We start from the raw sequence: 17,475 nt of genomic DNA, 5'->3' as shown, positions 1-17,475 counted from the left end.
ACACACACACACACACCTCCCCCCCATGTGTATCTCCTCATCCATCCAAATCTGTCCTTCCCCCTTGCTTAAGATTTTCTTCGACTACACTTCTCCTTTCATCTCGCATTCCTTTTCCGCATCCCTCCTTTCCGTCCATCCTCATCCCTCATTCTGAGTGACCGCTGGTCCCCGAGGCGGCGAGCACATCAGACTGGCGAAGCCCTATCTCCCATCGCACGCCCGCCACCCCCCTCCCCCCCCTCCCCTCCCCCCTCCCCTCTCCATCCCTTTCACTCGCTCTTTCGCTGCTGGCAGCATTGGCAGCATGACAGTGCTTTCCCAGGGCAAGGCCTTATGTAAACAGCCCCATAGCACCAAGCAGTGTGTGTGTGTGTGTGTGTGTGTGTGTGTCTGTGTGTGTGTGTTTGTGTGTGTGTGTGTGCGTACATGTGTGTCTGAAAGAGCATACAATTTCCTACTATGTGTGCTTGTGAGGAGAAAAACAAAAGACGTGGACAGAGTGCATTTGTGTGTGTGTGTGTGTGTGTGTGTGTGTGTGTCAGGAATGCCTGTTATTAGCTGTGGAGGTCATAGCCGCTGATAAAGTGTACAGATAGAGGTTAGGATCTCTCTGTACCCACCTTCTGAGAAAGTGAAGCATTTCCTTTCTTTTATTCCTCGGGGCGCGTTTAGTCGATTGAAGATGATACGGCGCCCGCCGTTTGATTGGTTGACAAAGCAGTCTTTGATTGCCCCCCCCCCCCCCCCCGGGGCCTGTCCCAGCCACGCTCTCGGACGACCTTCAGGAAAGTTTACCAAACTTTGCTTTGATTCCCCCCCCCCCCCCCCCCTCCCCCCCCCCTCTCCTTGTATCCTCCCCCTGGATTCCCCCAAACAGTCGACAGCCTCTCCATGATAATGAGCAGCGAGCGGCTCTCGCTCCGTACAGCTGACTGGAAAAGAAAATCACGGGGCTTTTTTTCTTTTCTTTTCGATGGCGAAGCGAGTGGCTTTATTGCAATCTCATCTCAATCAGCGGCAATCAAGACCGTCTAGGGCCCCCCCCCCCCCGGAAAAAATATTAGGGTCGCGCTGCCCTCCCACGCGTCCAGTCTGGAGTCGCAACGACGCTGATGACTGAGATAATCTACGGTGCTGTTTGATGACTGATGATGAGGAGGAGGAGGAGGAGGAGGAGGAAGTTTTTTCTTATCCTGAGAATGGTGTAAAGTCCTTGATGAATTCATGCACATCATTATAAACTTTCTCCTGCCAGGAAAAAAGCCTGCAACATGCAAACAGAAAGACAACACAATCCCACGCGCACAAATTCTTCTCCCAAATCCACCCAAACTTATTGTCTTTTTTTTTTTTTTCCCGCGCATGCACTCGCCAATTTTACGAGGGTGATTCTGACCTCTCCTTCTCCCGTCGAGTCTCAGACAAAACTCCCATTGTCTTTCTACCTCCACGGCTAACTTTGAAGAGAGTTATCGACGGGGGGGGGGGGGGGGAAAGGGACGCCTACTGGCATCTAAAGATAGCTGGAGAAGAAAAACTCTCACGCCGCTTTGAAGTGCTAATTGATGCTATCGTAGTTAGAATCACAGAGAAGTCCTCGAATTTGTTTTCCAAGAGGAGTAATCTTGATGTAAGACTTTGATCTCTCTGAACCCCGGGTCTCTTCGCTTTTTTTTTCTCCTTCTTCCTGGCTTCTCCCAGAGTTCTAGCACAACTTATTAACCTCGCCCCTTATTTACCTTCCCCCTCATTATCGGATGTCATTGAAGCGTATAAACTACACTTCCCTCTGTTGTGTTCAATGTCAAAAACCTCGGTGTCCTCTAACCTGGAGGAAATGAATGATGCCGAAGGGGCCCGCCCATGCGTGTATGAGCGCGAGTGTGCGTGAGGCTTTTATGTGTATATTTGCCTGTGTTCCTGCATCAATTACCCATCTGTGAGCAATTTGTGTGTGTGTGTGTGTAGTAGCTGTGTGCCTTTTGTGAGTGTGCGCTTGTGTTCCTGCCTCAATTATCTACCTGAGCAGAATGTGTGCCTGCACATGTCTGTGTCTATACTTGTGTGGGTGGTGTCTGAGTGCACGCACCACAGGACACGACCTGTGTGCATAAATAAGAGTGGCTAAGCATTAGCATCTGTGTGTGTGTGTGTGTGTGTGTCGGAGAGAGCGGTGCAGTGTGCAAAGCAGAGGGCCGGCCCTGTCTGAGACTGGCAGGCAGAGTTATTCACGGATCACGGCAGACATATGGGCAGACTGGGACTCACTGAAGACATGCCCTTACCGCTGGGACTGATACAATGAGATAAACAGATGTGGAGGAGGCCCCGCACACACACGCACGCACACACACACACACACACACACACACACACACACACACACAGAGACGTTTGACTGACACGCTCCGAGATGTTTGACAATCACACGCGCCCGCAGACTTTTTGAGAGGCGCTCGTGGAGTCTTTAACGCCGCCGTGAATACGCAAAGATGCCAACGGATACACGAGTACATGAAGTACCACGCGTTGTGCACATATAGGCAATCGACGTGCACACACACACACACACACACACACACACACAAAACCCCAAACCTGAACCCTCATGGACTGATAACTCTTTATCAGAAGGCGCACGACCTCATCGTCTACTGTTCCAGCTCAGTGGCTTCTGCACACTTTCCAACTGTGACCCCCTTACTAACAACCCTATTTCTGCCCCCCCCCCCCCCCCCCCCCGCTCTCTGTAGGTGTAAACCGATACGCTTTTCTTTTCTCTCAATTCCTCCACCAGCTCACCCCCCTCCCCATCTCTTCCTGAGTCTTGTCTCCGTGCCAACTGTTGAATGGTGGGGGTGGTTGGTGTGGGGTTTGGGGGGGGAGGGGTGGGGGGGGGGGGGGGGGGGGGGGGTGAAGGATGCAGCCAAAAAGGATCGGGAAAAAAAGGGAAAGCAGGAGGAGGCGTGTGAGGGGTTGAAGGGGTTGGAGATTTCTGCAGAGGCTTCCATTCACCGTGCCAGCTGTCCTGAGAAAAATACACACGGCACCGACTGGGGTGAACATTTTCTCCCGAAAAAATAAAATAAAATAAATAAAAGCATCTCCAGATATGCGCCATGTCACTGCCGGCTTTACAAGAAGACGCACGGCGAATATAGAAATAGAAACACACAAGAGTCGAGACACCTACATGAGAAAAGAGGAGGGGGCTGGTCATTGTCAAACACGGACAACTTATCCAGGACCGGAATAATGCCGTGGTAGCGAACCTGTCAATCACGACGTAGCCCCGCCCTATAAAGCACTCTGCGCTTTATCGTATACATTTTTCTCTAAATGGGACCATCATTTCATAAATGAACATCATGTTGTATTGAAGACTTGAAAGTATAGAAAATTATACCATAAACTTGTGTTTAAATTGTTTATGAGGGAACAAATCAAGTGACAGGTAGGCCCATTTTCTCATTGACTTCTATAAAATTGGACTTCTATTTGTAACCAGAGAAGTCGCCCCCTGCTGGCCATTAGGAAGAATACCCTACAAGGCACTTGAATGACTACATGTCTGGCTAGTAGACATGCTTTTTAAACTTTGGACCGAATCTAAAGTTTGTTAAAGTTCTGACAACATACTAACTGACAATCTGACTGAATAACATTCCATACTTATTGAGTATATTATTGAGTATATTTGAGAAAAACTAAATCATAACAACAAATAAGAAGGTCTCCTTAAACCAAGAATCGTGCATGTACCTCAGAACCATTTCAGAAGCTTCTCCCAACCTTAATGAAACACCCAAAAGAGACCGAGCTTGGTTTTACAGTCGCATTTCACCGCCACCACTACAAAGAAAAGAATTGGAGAAAAAAAAAAAAGACTTGAAGATGAAGGTTTGAAGAAAAAAAAAAACGAGGGGAAAAAATGAGAAAATGGCAAAGCGGAGAGAACATCTCGCTGTGAGCAATTTGTCAATTTCAGTTTGTGGATTTTTTAGTTGCAGCTTCTCCCAAGACAAAGAGAGAGGAAGATGGGAAGAAGAAGAAGGAGAAAAAGAAGAGGGGGGGGGGGGGGGTTGTTTTGATGCCGAGTTCTACACCTGGGAACCTGCTGAGGAAGCCAGGTTTGGAAAGCCTGTTTGAGTGTGAGCGAAAGACTGTGAGAGAAAAAAAAAACACTCTGTGTCTGTGTGTGTGTGTGTGTGTGTGTGTGTGTGTGAGTGGGTAGGGCACGTATGCTTGTGGAACTTTGTACATTGCTGTGTGTGTGCAAATGTTTCTATTTTGGTATTTCTGCTGTGTGTGTGTGTGTGTGTTAGAGATAAAGTTTTGTGTGGGAGATTGAGAAAGAGAAATTGAAAGACAGAGTGAAAGAGGTGAAGATACACAGACATATAGAGGAAGAGGTGAAGAGCCAGCAGAGAGAGAGAGAGATAAACTGATGGAAATAGACGGCTTTAGAGAGAGAGAGAGAGAGAGAGCTGGAAAAGATGGAGGGAGCAATAGACTGGGGGCACAGAGGGAGAGAAAGAGGGACCTCTGGGAGCCGCTAATTCAAGGACCAGCTAATGCACACATCCATGAAGACCTGGAGCTTCCTCTCCAACTACAAAGGAGTCTGCTCTGTTTTCCTCTGAGGATGCCCAGCAGCACTCCTAACACTGTGAGGTCTTTGTTTCTCCCGTTTCCCCCCCCCCCCTTACTCTTCTCTCCATCCCTCTTTCTCCCCCCCCCCCCCCCACACACTCTTTTTTTTTTTTCCAGCATCTGCACACCTCCTAATCCTCGCTCCTTCTTCTTCCGCAGAATTGGCGAGGGTGTCTCTTTTATTTATTCATTAGCTTCTCACCTATACTTGTTTCCCTTTGTCCCCTCTTCTTTCCCCTCCCTCATCTCCCCCTCTACCTCTCTCTCTTTCTCCCACTGGCTCAGTGTGTTGCATCGTATCGCCGTTTGGATTTGGACTGTTTGCCGTGTGAAATGTCTCGCTGCGTAATATCCAGAGTATATTCAGAGTATATTGAGAGTTAATAGTTACTGTTTACTTTGACGCAATTATTCATGCGTTCCTCACGCGTCACGTATCGGAAAGAATCTGTTCAATGCACGTGTGGTCAAGTGTGTGCACACCCAGTGTGTGTTGGGAGATATCTTAACGGTCCAACGTGCAATGAGGTCTTAGCCAATGGGATGCTTCCAACAGTTTGGGGGAAAAAAGGCCCTTTTCCTGGAAGAACTCGGCTGGCCTGTTAGTTAAAAGGCCCTTCTGATAAACTGGTATCTGGGGGGGGGGGGGGGGGGGGGGGGGGGTCAGTATATTACACATCTACATGTGTTTTAGTGGCTCTATAAGGACGGCAACACACGCAGTCAAATCCGGTAAATATATATTTCCCAAAATATGAAGCACCGTGGGCACCAAACTTTGCACAGACATCCGTGATCTTCAAAAGAATCCTATTGATAGAACTTTCGTCATGAAATGTGTCGCAGACGTTCACGTCCCCTCGGGGTGGAGTTGTAATCCCTTAACTTTTTTCCATTTAAAGCCATCGTCAAGTCAAATCCTCGTGCTAATTAGCAAATTAGCCTGCTCACCTACTAAACTAAAGAACGGGTAAACATTTGACCTGCTAAACAGCAACAAGTTGGCTTTGAGTGTCGATGGCCAAACTAGGCAAAAAAAATAAATAAAAAAGAGCTCTTTCCTTCTGGTTATTTTTCTTCCCTTCTCCATCTGGTTCTCAGTCTAATTCACTCGGACCTCATTGTTTCTCTCTCTACATCTTCAATTCCCAATGTTCCCCTCTTCCTCTCTCTACGTCACCCCCCCCCCCCCCCCCCCCCCCCCCCCCTTCCTCCTCCCCCCCCCCCCCCCCCCCCCCCCCCCCCCCCGCACTGCCTTTCTTGGGTAATCCTAACTAAATCGGGTGAACAGAGATAGAGTTTTTCTCATTCTCTCCCCTGGCCTCTCTGCCTTTTATCTCCCCCCCTCCCTTCCTCCGCCCTTCAATCCAACGGGAACAGTCATGTGAAAGTGTGAGCGCACTCGAAGGGATCCTCTAAACATAGGAGCAACCAACATACGCATAATCATTCCCCGAGAGAGTCCTATAGGGGACACATTTGCCCAAATTCCTGCCTCATCCCAAACATTCCCGGCCAAGTCCGGCCCACTTGCCTGCTCAATTCCTGCCGGCATCGTCCAATCCTGCTCTCCTTTCACCGTCGGAGCAGCGGAGGAGCCAATCAGATTAGCCGTGGAGAGGAAATTGGAGAAGGTTTGGCAGCGAGTCATTGAGCCTGCTTTTCCCTTTCATGTTCCTCTTTCACTTGCACTCCTCCTCACACACACACTTATGCACACACACACGCACACACACACACACACTTATGTACACACACATATTCAGAAAGATATACACACATGCAGGGGACAAGAAAGAGAGTTGCCCTGGGAGACAGAGGCCTGGGTGAAAGAAGGATGCTGGCAGTGAGAGGGCCTGACCCATCTTTTGGCAAAGGAGAGCCTCTCACCCCCCTCTAATGCACTGAAAGGAAGCGCTCGACAATGCAGGGCAAAGCATTCTGGGTGATCCCTGGACCCCTGCACGTGCCTTCATGGGGGAAAAGAAGATGGGCTATGCATGTGTGCATGTTGGTGTGCGTTTGTGTGAAAGTAGCGGGGAACTTAATCCGTGGGATCCGCTTTCTTCTTCTTCCTCCTCTTTCAGACAAAGACGGAAAAAAATAAATATATATATAAAGCAAACCTCCCCTTCTCGGTTTCTCCTCCCTCATAATTACGGCTCCAATTCTTGCCGGCAATTTATATGCAAACAGTGTCATAATCAGAGTAAATTAGGATTTTTTTTTTTATTCTCCGAGATGTCTCGCGGAGGATGATGAATAGCGACGACGGGCTTGCGAGTTGTGGGAGTCAAGAGGAAATGATTAGGAGTTGTAGCTGAATGCCGACAGCTTCAACAGGGAGGGAGACGTCACCGCGCCGATGACACCTGTCCGATCCGCTTAGCTCGCCACGTGTACGCGGTGGAGTGCGGGGCATCTTCCTTTCTGCCCTCTCCTTCATAAACAGTAAATATATATCTCTCTCATCCTCGCTTACGTTTCTATCTCTAACTTTAGCAGGTTGGACAGGCCCAATCAGTCCGAAACCTCAGAAACAACTGAGCTTTTTGCCACTAAATCCAAAACGGGAGAACCGGGGCCGTATGTAAATCTATATCGGAGAGAGTGCATCTGCCGGCTTGTGTCATGGATCGATACGGCGTCTGTGTTTTATTAATAAACTCTAAACGATGCTGCGCCCAGTCAGCCGTTTATCAAGCGCACCTCACCTCTGTGCAACCCAGTCTCTAAACTCATCATTTCTCCATCCCCCTCCCACCCCACACCTCCTTTTATTCATCAACTCCGTTACTTCATATTGGATAGGAGGTGGTTTTTTTCTTTCTGAAAGGACCATGCCAGCTGCGTTGCATGTTTCAGGCCATTCACAGTAATATTAAATCACATGTAACCATTTTTTGTTTTACTCTTCCAGGCGTCCATTGGTTTCTACACATTCCCCGTAAATAATGAATATCTAATGTCAGAGTCAGGCAGAAACTTGCTTCAGAAGTGCGAGATTAAACATTTTGATCACTTTGAGATTGTCACATTATGACTTGGGTGGAAAGTAATCAAGCAAAATATTACAGTAAAGTAACATTTTGAGGTAATTTGTACTACTTTATACTTCTTCACCACTGCATTTCAGAGATACACATTGTACTGTGTACAAGATATGTTGTTTTTGAATGAATCTTCAGAGCACTGGCACAGCCATGGTTGTTGATAACACACCTGGCGGAGACCGGGCTCTCTCCTGAGAGCACCTTTCTAGTTCAACACCGGCATCGAATGTTGTGTGTTTAGTACTACACACCCTGTGCACAAGGTTGTGTAACGTCGTCTATGGCTGTGACATTCAGAGACAGAAAGAGAGTCTGAAGAAAGATGCTATCAAGTTGCATCGTGGGAAATGTAGGAGCTACTGCTTTTGGAGCAAGAAAGTCAGAGTATCTCCAACGGCTGCACCAAGTTTGACCATTTCTCCCAAAATATGTTAAACCCCCAAATTTATAGACGTAAATCTTGTGTGTTGCGAGTATGCGACTACGACATTATTTGTTGCAAGTATGCGACTACGACATTATTTGTTGCAAGTATGCGACTACGACATTATTTGTTGAAAGTATGCGACTACGACATTATTTGTTGCGAGTATGCGACTACGACATTATTTGTTGAAAGTATGCGACTACGACATTATTTGTTGCGAGTATGAGACTACGACATTATTTGTTGCGAGTATGAGACTACGACATTATTTGTTGAAAGTATGCGACTACGACGTTATTTGTTGCGAGTATGAGACTACGACATTATTTGTTGCGAGTATGCGACTACGACATTATTTGTTGCGAGTATGAGACTACGACATTATTTGTTGCGAGTATGCGACTACGACATTATTTGTTGCGAGTATGCGACTACGACATTATTTGTTGAAAGTATGCGACTACGACATTATTTGTTGCGAGTATGAGACTACGACATTATTTGTTGCGAGTATGAGACTACGACATTATTTGTTGAAAGTATGCGACTACGACGTTATTTGTTGCGAGTATGAGACTACGACATTATTTGTTGCGAGTATGCGACTACGACATTATTTGTTGCGAGTATGAGACTACGACATTATTTGTTACGAGTATGAGACTACGACATTATTTGTTGAGAGTATGCGACTACGACATTATTTGTTGAGAGTATGCGACTACGACATTATTTGTTGCGAGTATGAGACTACGACATTATTTGTTGCGAGTATGAGACTACGACATTATTTGTTGCGAGTATGAGACTACGACATTATTTGTTGAGAGTATGCGACTACGACATTATTTGTTGCGAGTATGAGACTACGACATTATTTGTTGCGAGTATGAGACTACGACATTATTTGTTGAAAGTATGCGACTACGACGTTATTTGTTGCGAGTATGAGACTACGACATTATTTGTTGAAAGTATGCGACTACGACATTATTTGTTGCGAGTATGAAACTACGACATTATTTGTTGCGAGTATGCGACTACGACATTATTTGTTGCGAGTATGAGACTACGACATTATTTGTTACGAGTATGAGACTACGACATTATTTGTTGCGAGTATGAGACTACGACATTATTTGTTGCGAGTATGAGACTACGACATTATTTGTTGCGAGTATGAGACTACGACATTATTTGTTGCGAGTATGAGACTACGACATTATTTGTTGCGAGTATGCGACTACGACATTATTTGTTGCGAGTATGAGACTACGACATTATTTGTTGCGAGTATGAGACTACGACATTATTTGTTGCGAGTATGCGACTACGACATTATTTGTTGCGAGTATGAGACTACGACATTATTTGTTGAAAGTATGCGACTACGACATTATTTGTTGCGAGTATGAGACTACGACATTATTTGTTACGAGTATGAGACTACGACATTATTTGTTGCGAGTATGAGACTACGACATTATTTGTTGCGAGTATGCGACTATGACATTATTTGTTGCGAGTATGAGACTACGACATTATTTGTTGCGAGTATGCGACTATGACATTATTTGTTACGAGTATGAGACTACGACATTATTTGTTGCGAGTATGCGACTATGACATTATTTGTTACGAGTATGAGACTACGACATTATTTGTTGCGAGTATGCGACTACGACATTATTTGTTGCGAGTATGAGACTACGACATTATTTGTTGCGAGTATGAGACTACGACATTATTTGTTGCGAGTATGCGACTACGGCATTATTTGTTGCGAGTATGAGACTACGACATTATTTGTTGCGAGTATGTGACTATGACATTATTTGTTGAAAGTATGAGACTACGACATTATTTATTTTAATTATGAGACTACCACATTATTTAACCATGCTGTGAATGGCAGCTTGCATTTTTCTTTTTCAGCTCGCCATTTTCTGAACTGGCCCCCGAAAGTACTTTCAAACTGGTAATGAATGCAGACTTGATGTTCACTGTGAGGGATCCAGAGCCAACTCATTTTGCGGTGCACAGAAATGTAAACTATGTCCGTCTGGAATAAAGTAAAGTAAAGTAAAGTACAAAAGAAATCTTTATAAACTGCATTTAAAAAAAATTGTTTATGTCTCCATCATTTGTGGACGAGAAACCAAAGCTTGCCTTTAAGGCATGGAGATTTTGCCTGCTGCAAGATACGTCCGTGCAGAAAAACCCGCTGTTTGTGAGTCTAGGGGGCCTGACATTACATTTGTGGATCCGAAGAAGCAGAACATGAGATGCTGCCGCTGCTGGAAAAAAGTGTTTAGAGGGAAGACTCAATTTGTCAGAGTGGAGGAGCGGTGCAAAGTGCATTTGAGAGGAGGAGATGATGGTACGGTTTACCACCACCTGCCGCCTACTTGTGGCTCGACGGAAGGAAGGAAGGAAGGAAGGAAGGAAAGATGGAAAGAAGGAAGAGGAGAGAGAGACGGGGAGGGAGGAGGGAATGCAACAAAATGGTGCGAACCACAAATGAGAGCAAAGAAAGATGGAGAGAGACGACAGAGTGAGGGCGGAGGAGGAGGTAGAGGAAGGGAGGGAAGAAGGTGGGAAAGGAGGAGGGGAAGACAAAGTGAAAGAACAAGGTGAGAGGTTTTCTATCCCTCCTCTCCCAGCTCTAAGACTCTCATTAGCAGTATTGATTCAGGGCTTTTCAGGTCTTTAGCAGTCAAATGCTCAATGGATGCACGCGCACACGCTTTCTGCTGCACCGCCGCACACACATTCAACCACACACACACACACACACACACACACACACACACACACACACACACGGATATTATGATGGGACGGGGTAAGAAAGTACCTTGCGGTCCGCCCTCGCATGGCACTTGAAGTTTCCGTTCCGTAAATAGCCGAGTATGCATTTTTTATCGCCCTCTGCACGTCAGCCACACGTCAGCCGGTCTTTGCTTTTCACAAGTGAAGAAATATTTTGTAATTATTGATACAGATCAACGGCACTAAATACAAATCACAAAGTGAAACCTTTCTAAAACGCTTTCAACTCAAAACGAACCTTATAACCCTCATTTGGGTCGGCTTTATTACATGACTGTTGTATTAGTATTAGTATTTTAACACTACATCACATCATTCACCCATTCATACTCTGATGGGAGGAGCCACCTGCCCATCAGGACTAACTAACATTCACACACCGTTTCTACGGGAGCAATTTTGGGGTCACGTGTCTTGCCCAAGGACAGATCGACATGTGCCGGGGATCGAACCGCCGATTGAAGGACGACCCTGCTCCCCACTGAGCCACAGTCGCCCACAGTGAACCATATAAACGAGCAACGGTGTGTAGTTTGTTGCTTTGTTTTGTTTATTATATTTGGTGTTTGTCTAAATGTCAGAATTATGCTCACAAAAGTACATTTGAAGAAATATGTTAGTATTTTTGAGGTAACGTACACACACACACACACACACACACACACACACACACACACACACACACATTGGTATATATGCAAAATACTTGGACCTTGAAGCTATCGAACATCTTGCACACAAACACAGACACACACACACACACACACACACATTGGCAGCTACACTAAAAGGTTATTGATGAATTTGGAACATGTGAATTCAAGCAGCACCATTTGTTAACAGGAGCAACACCATTTAAAATGCTTTTCTTGTTCTCCAAAGCAGCACAGACACACACACACACACACACACACACACACACACACACACAGTTATCTCTGTCTTCTTAAACAGCTCTTAATTGGACATTGTCGCTGACTGAGCAGTTTCTCTGGCAGCGTGTGTGTGTGTGTGTGTGTGTGCATATGTTAGGCGGTAACTATTGTGGATCAATTTAGTTTAGCAGAGCTACAACAGCCTCTAATGAGATGCAGAGTGACAGAAAGCACAGTAAGACCTAATGCCTTGTTAACCAGCCTCTTTACTTATGATGTATACACACACACACACACACTAGAGAGGATTGCATGTTCTGCTGAGGAAAGGTAATGAAACACACACACACACACACACACACAGATACAGAGACTCACACTTGCATTTCAGACACCAATGGCTCATATTCGTCTTTTTTTCTACGCTTTTTCTCTCGCTTCAAAACAAGATTCAAACTTTGGATGATTCTTTGTGGAGAAACTCCAAGTTTTATAGACCTGCCGATTAACCAATTAGTTAATGTTAATGAGAGTTCACCGACTATGAGGACAGCGCACGTTTATTTGGATTGTATCTCTGCGTGCCTCCCACAGTTTAAACCCGTTTGGACAGGAAATGCTTCTCAAATTATAAAGTGAAACAAATGTGAGGATTTTAGAAAGGGTTCAATGTTTGTGCGCCACGAGTTGTTGTCGTTTTTTTAATAACATTTTCACCTCAATTCTGTCCCTTTGGAAATAAAAAAGTCGTCTAACTTCACAGACACCCACAAACATGCACACAGACTAACAAATGCCCGGACACACACACACACACACACACACACACACACACATAGACACGTACACACTTTAGATGCAGGACATGTAGTTAAAGTACATACATATACACTCCCTCCAGAGGGGTCCAGAGGTAGCTGACAGCTGTTCTGTGTGTCGAGAGACAGAGGTGGGGGTGAAGTGTGTGTGTGTGTGTGTGTGTGTGTGTGTGTGTGTGTGTATTTATGTGCGTGTGAGGCAGTGTCTGCTCTGGTAGACGGCTCTGTCTTGAAGGTCTGGAGGAAGGCTGGAGCTGAGGCTCCCAGTGGAGAGATGCATGGATTGTTCCTCCTCTGTTGTCTTAGCCTCGCTCCCCCCCCCCCCCCCTCCCCCCTCCTCCATTTATCTTTCACCACATCGCTCCCAAACCAACGTGTTATGTTCTCCTGCGAGTACTTTCATTGACTCATTTTCCTACACTTCTGTGTGTGTGTGTGTGTGTGTGTGTGAGGAGCTGACAGGATCAGGCTGGTTTAAACTTGGTAACCTTGCTGCACTGCAGAGATGTGCTGTAGTATATAATCATAACTACTGAGTGAATGTTTCGCTTTATTGATTCAATACTCGAGGAACTACATCAGACAGCCCTGCGGAGCCCAGGTTCCCTCTTAAAAAAACAACATGAAAAACACCAACTTTAAACATGTTGTTGGTAACATGTTCCACCATCTCCTGTTCCAGTGCGTCCAATACACAATTGGCATCGACTTCCCATCATAAACTCTTTGTTCAAAGTAATAAAACGCTAATTAACCCTTCGTGCACACAGCCAATCGTCACACAGCCTTCGGGTCGGTTTGTTTTTCCTGTTAACTTTCCTGGAAATTATTATATAACAATATAGAGAACATAGGGAGACACTGCTCAAATTGGTGTACACTTTAAAATATTAAAGAATAATATTTAAACAGGTCTTTTAGTCTCCTTGAAATTAGATTTATACATTACTAAAGCAAATGTGTAAAATGCGGCACAAAGGAAGGTAACATTTGTAGAAACTGAAGCACTTTTGTGGTTTTGGTTCAATGTTGAAAAAGTAAAAACTGACGATTTGACAAAGTCTTTAATTCATTAACGTCAAAAGTAGTTATGTTTGAGTTTTTCCTCCTCCAAAGATAATTTGTCAAATAAATAAGAGTATAAATGTCCTTTCAAAAAGGCATTAATAATAAGTTCAAGGTTTTTAAATGATAGTTTAAGAAATGTGACATTTAACCCTCACACAACCACCAGTACAAAATATTGTACACGTTTTCTGAACTTAAGTACTATATTGTACATGCAATGTTTACCGTTCAATGTACGGTAACTGCGGTGGAACATTTCACTTTCTCTAAGTATTACATTTTTTAAATTTTTTTTTTTAATAAATGCTGAAACTCCCACATATTTCTCCTCAGATCCGTAATGGATCATCGGCACATATAAAGCATCACATATCCAGCGCCGTCATCACTCTTCCCGTCTAGTGCGCGACACCAGCTCCCCCGCATACTGACATTAAAAGTGATATAAGTGGCCACTTACATCTACATCTTGGCCCCCCCCCCCCCTCCATGAAGATGTATTGGACACGACGTGCGGATGGTTTTTAAACAACCTAATTAGTCGTCGTCGGAGGAGGAAAAAAAAGTGTCAAACCGGAGAGATAGAAGCGAGTGTTCTCCGGGAGGGACAGTGATGATTTAATAATGCTCTGTGAGTGGATGAGATAAAAATAAAAAAATAAATAAAACGACTTGCCTCTAATCCACATCTGATAGCTGCGGTAAATACCAGAGCTCACAAATGAGGCTGAGAGGATTCCTCCGTCTCCAGCGACTCCTTTTTCATTTGACTCATCACTCTGAATCGTCTCTCTCTCTCTTCCATCCTTCCCCATTTTTGTCAATAAAATGGAGAGCTATTTAGTTACAGTGGCATGGGAACACTAAAGTGACTCGGAGACACTCTTTCAAAGCATCTGCTGTGTGCATCCTCTCTCTCTCTCTCTCTCTCTCTCTCTATATCTCTCTCTCTCTCTCAGCACAAGGTATCATTTTTCAATATCCAGGATTATTTCGATGCATCTTCTTTTTCCTCTTCTCCCCTCTTGTTTGCCGTCCATTAAATAGAGCGCTATTTAGTTACCTTGACAAGGAAACTCTAAACTGCCCCCCCACATGCATCCTGCCAGAAACACCAACAGCTGGGATGTTTGTTGTTGTTGTTGACATTACAGGTTTTGGCTGCATTGTGCTCCTTACTTCCAGGAGGATTATTGTTCAGGTCTTGGCTGCTGCAAGGAATAGTTGGTAAGAGTATTTTCTGATATCCTGGCTGGCAGACAGGTGGTCTGGAGAGAATAGCATGCACACTAAAACAAGTTGTTTACCTAAATGATGTCTGTAGTGCGATGAAAACAAATCAATGCTTGGTGTTAATATATTCACACTTCTTTCCAAATAATTAAAATCTGCATTTCACATATATACATATATATATATATGTTATTATCTTGCAAGCGCCAATTCCCAGATAGAGTCGATCGTTTGAAGCTAATCTACATCCTGAAAAAGACAACTATTTTAAAGGCGATCCCCCTCCTCGCCTCTCCCCACCGCATATATATGTTTTTTGTTGCCCTAACCCTAACCCCTAACCCTGTGTAGCAGGATACACCCGTTGTCTCCTTCCTGTGCACCGGACGTTGAGCTAACGGCGAGCTACTAAACTGTCACGAGAGCATGCAGATGAAGCATTGAGTTATATATATTAATTTGTTTCCTCATGTAGCGGGGCCCGACTCGTTCGCTGTAGCTATGGCTAGCCTGTAGCTATGGCTATATAGGCTAGCGTGCTAGTTCCACCTTCTTGCTAACGGGTAATTCCCCACGCCATATTGCTATTTTCCGAGCTACTGTAGCCGTCATGTATATATATATATATATATATATATATATATATATATACTATGACGATACTAGTAGCTCTGTAACATAGCCCTACTTATTGGACTTTCTTTTGCTTCTTTTCAAAACTCTACGCACGGGCCCGAGGGCGAAGTCACACTTCAAGGATTGGAAACTTGACTCGGACTTGTCTGTTGCTGCGAGGCGTCGTCGGTTAACTTGAGAGCGACTTGACAGAAGGCTTCAAAAGAAACAGTTTTGACCCAGTAAAAGTTTCACACGGAGATGCAGGTTTACTTTTGCATAACTCGTAACGCCGCTGTTCACCACGTAAAAAACATTCGTTGCAGATTCTCGTGAAGATGTTGCAAGCAGTCTAAATTATGTGCGTTTGTCATTGTGTTGTCAGTAATTGTGATTACAATCTATGATCATTCTAAATGCATGCAGTGGTGATACACATCTGCCCGCTCGAGGCTGGATTATTGTTCAGAGTTGAGAGATAAATGATTTGCGGTAACTTTATTCGGGAATATGCGTCGTTGAAGCACATTATCGACATTTATTATCTAATCTTGAGGCGCTGCTGTTAAAAAGACGGCGCCTTTATCGAAAATATTCATTAAATTTCAACTAATATTCTGCTTGATTGTTGCATGGTGCTAAATGAATGTATATAAATCAGAGAACCGTGGGCCAGGTAATATTCCACTGAACACAATAACCAGAGACCGGGAGTTAATAGCAGCTGCAAAAGCAACACAAACAACAACAAGACAGGAAAACACGTCCACAATATCATTTTACTCATTTTACCCTTGACTTTGAAATTCCTTTAAAAAAAAAAAAAAAATCTCTATATATATATATCTTTAGACACAGATAAAAGAAGGAGAAATAAAAACACCCTTGAAGTCCACAAAGTAATCTCGATGAACTCTACTGGGATCAGGTGGAAGTCCCGTCACTTCGCTGCCAGATGTTGCCACTTCTAATAACTCAGTAATGTGTTGTGTAAAGACCCGGCCTCTCTCTTTGCATCCCCCTCTTCCTTCTGCAGCCTCCTGTCCATTGAAGTGAGCACTAACCCGGTGAAAACACTAAATCAGCTGCCTCTCTCCTTTCGCCTCGCTGTCCATTAAAAACAGAGATAGTGCACGTGTCATTTGCTTTATTGAATAGAATCTGGTGCTTATATCTTATGTATTTCTATCACCGCCTGCCATCTATTAACCAGAGTTATACCCTAAATGACTTTTGAGACTTTTATTTATTTTCATTTAATCAAAAGCATCTCCCGTGTGCATCTTCTTCCTCCTCCGTCGCCACGCTGCAGGTACGCAGCGGCGAGCGCGAAGGCCTGAAAACGTCTCTTTTTCCTGCCCGTCCATTAACCGAAGCGCGCTCTCTCGTTTAGCTTCTTCTTCCCTCCTGACGCGGACTCAGCTGACTGTGTTCCCGATGCTCACTCACCCCATTAGAGGGAAAGAAAAGAGTCCACTCCCCCTCTCCGTCCCTCCATCTCTCTTTTTGTCTCTGCGTGTCCTCTTCTTGGCGTGTGCCGCTTCCCCCTTTTTTTGCTCTCGGGCTTCTCGGCCGGAGATTCTTGAGCTTTTATCTTCTTTCCTTTACATGCGCTCGGTGCCTTATAGCTCCTTTCTTTTCTTTTCCATCCTCCATCTTTCCTTTTTGTCTTTTCTGTTGCTTTACGTGCTTTATTTCTGTCCCTATAGCTCTAAGAAGTAGTGGAAGACGTACTATTACCACCATTTAAAAATGTTTTCCGTTACTGTAAAAGCACATGTGGATTATCGGAAAATAAAAGTACTTAAAAAATGGAGTTCATATCTACTGTGTTATGTTATTGGATTAGTATTTTAGTATTTAGTATTTAGTTTTTTATAAACTCTCTAAAACAGCAA

General features: G+C 44.5%; 1 protein-coding gene across 1 annotated transcript in view; it reads left to right on the top strand.

Moving 5' to 3' along the window:
- Nucleotides 1-17,475, top strand: part of LOC117751617 (spectrin beta chain, non-erythrocytic 1-like) — a 46,971-nt gene that overhangs the window by 24,382 nt on the left and 5,114 nt on the right. The gene's annotated exons all lie outside the window — the stretch shown is intronic.

The sequence above is a fragment of the Cyclopterus lumpus genome, chromosome 22 (assembly GCF_009769545.1).
Source record: "Cyclopterus lumpus isolate fCycLum1 chromosome 22, fCycLum1.pri, whole genome shotgun sequence".
Classification (NCBI taxonomy): Eukaryota; Metazoa; Chordata; class Actinopteri; order Perciformes; family Cyclopteridae; genus Cyclopterus; species Cyclopterus lumpus.
This window is presented reverse-complemented; position numbering and strand designations above follow the sequence as displayed.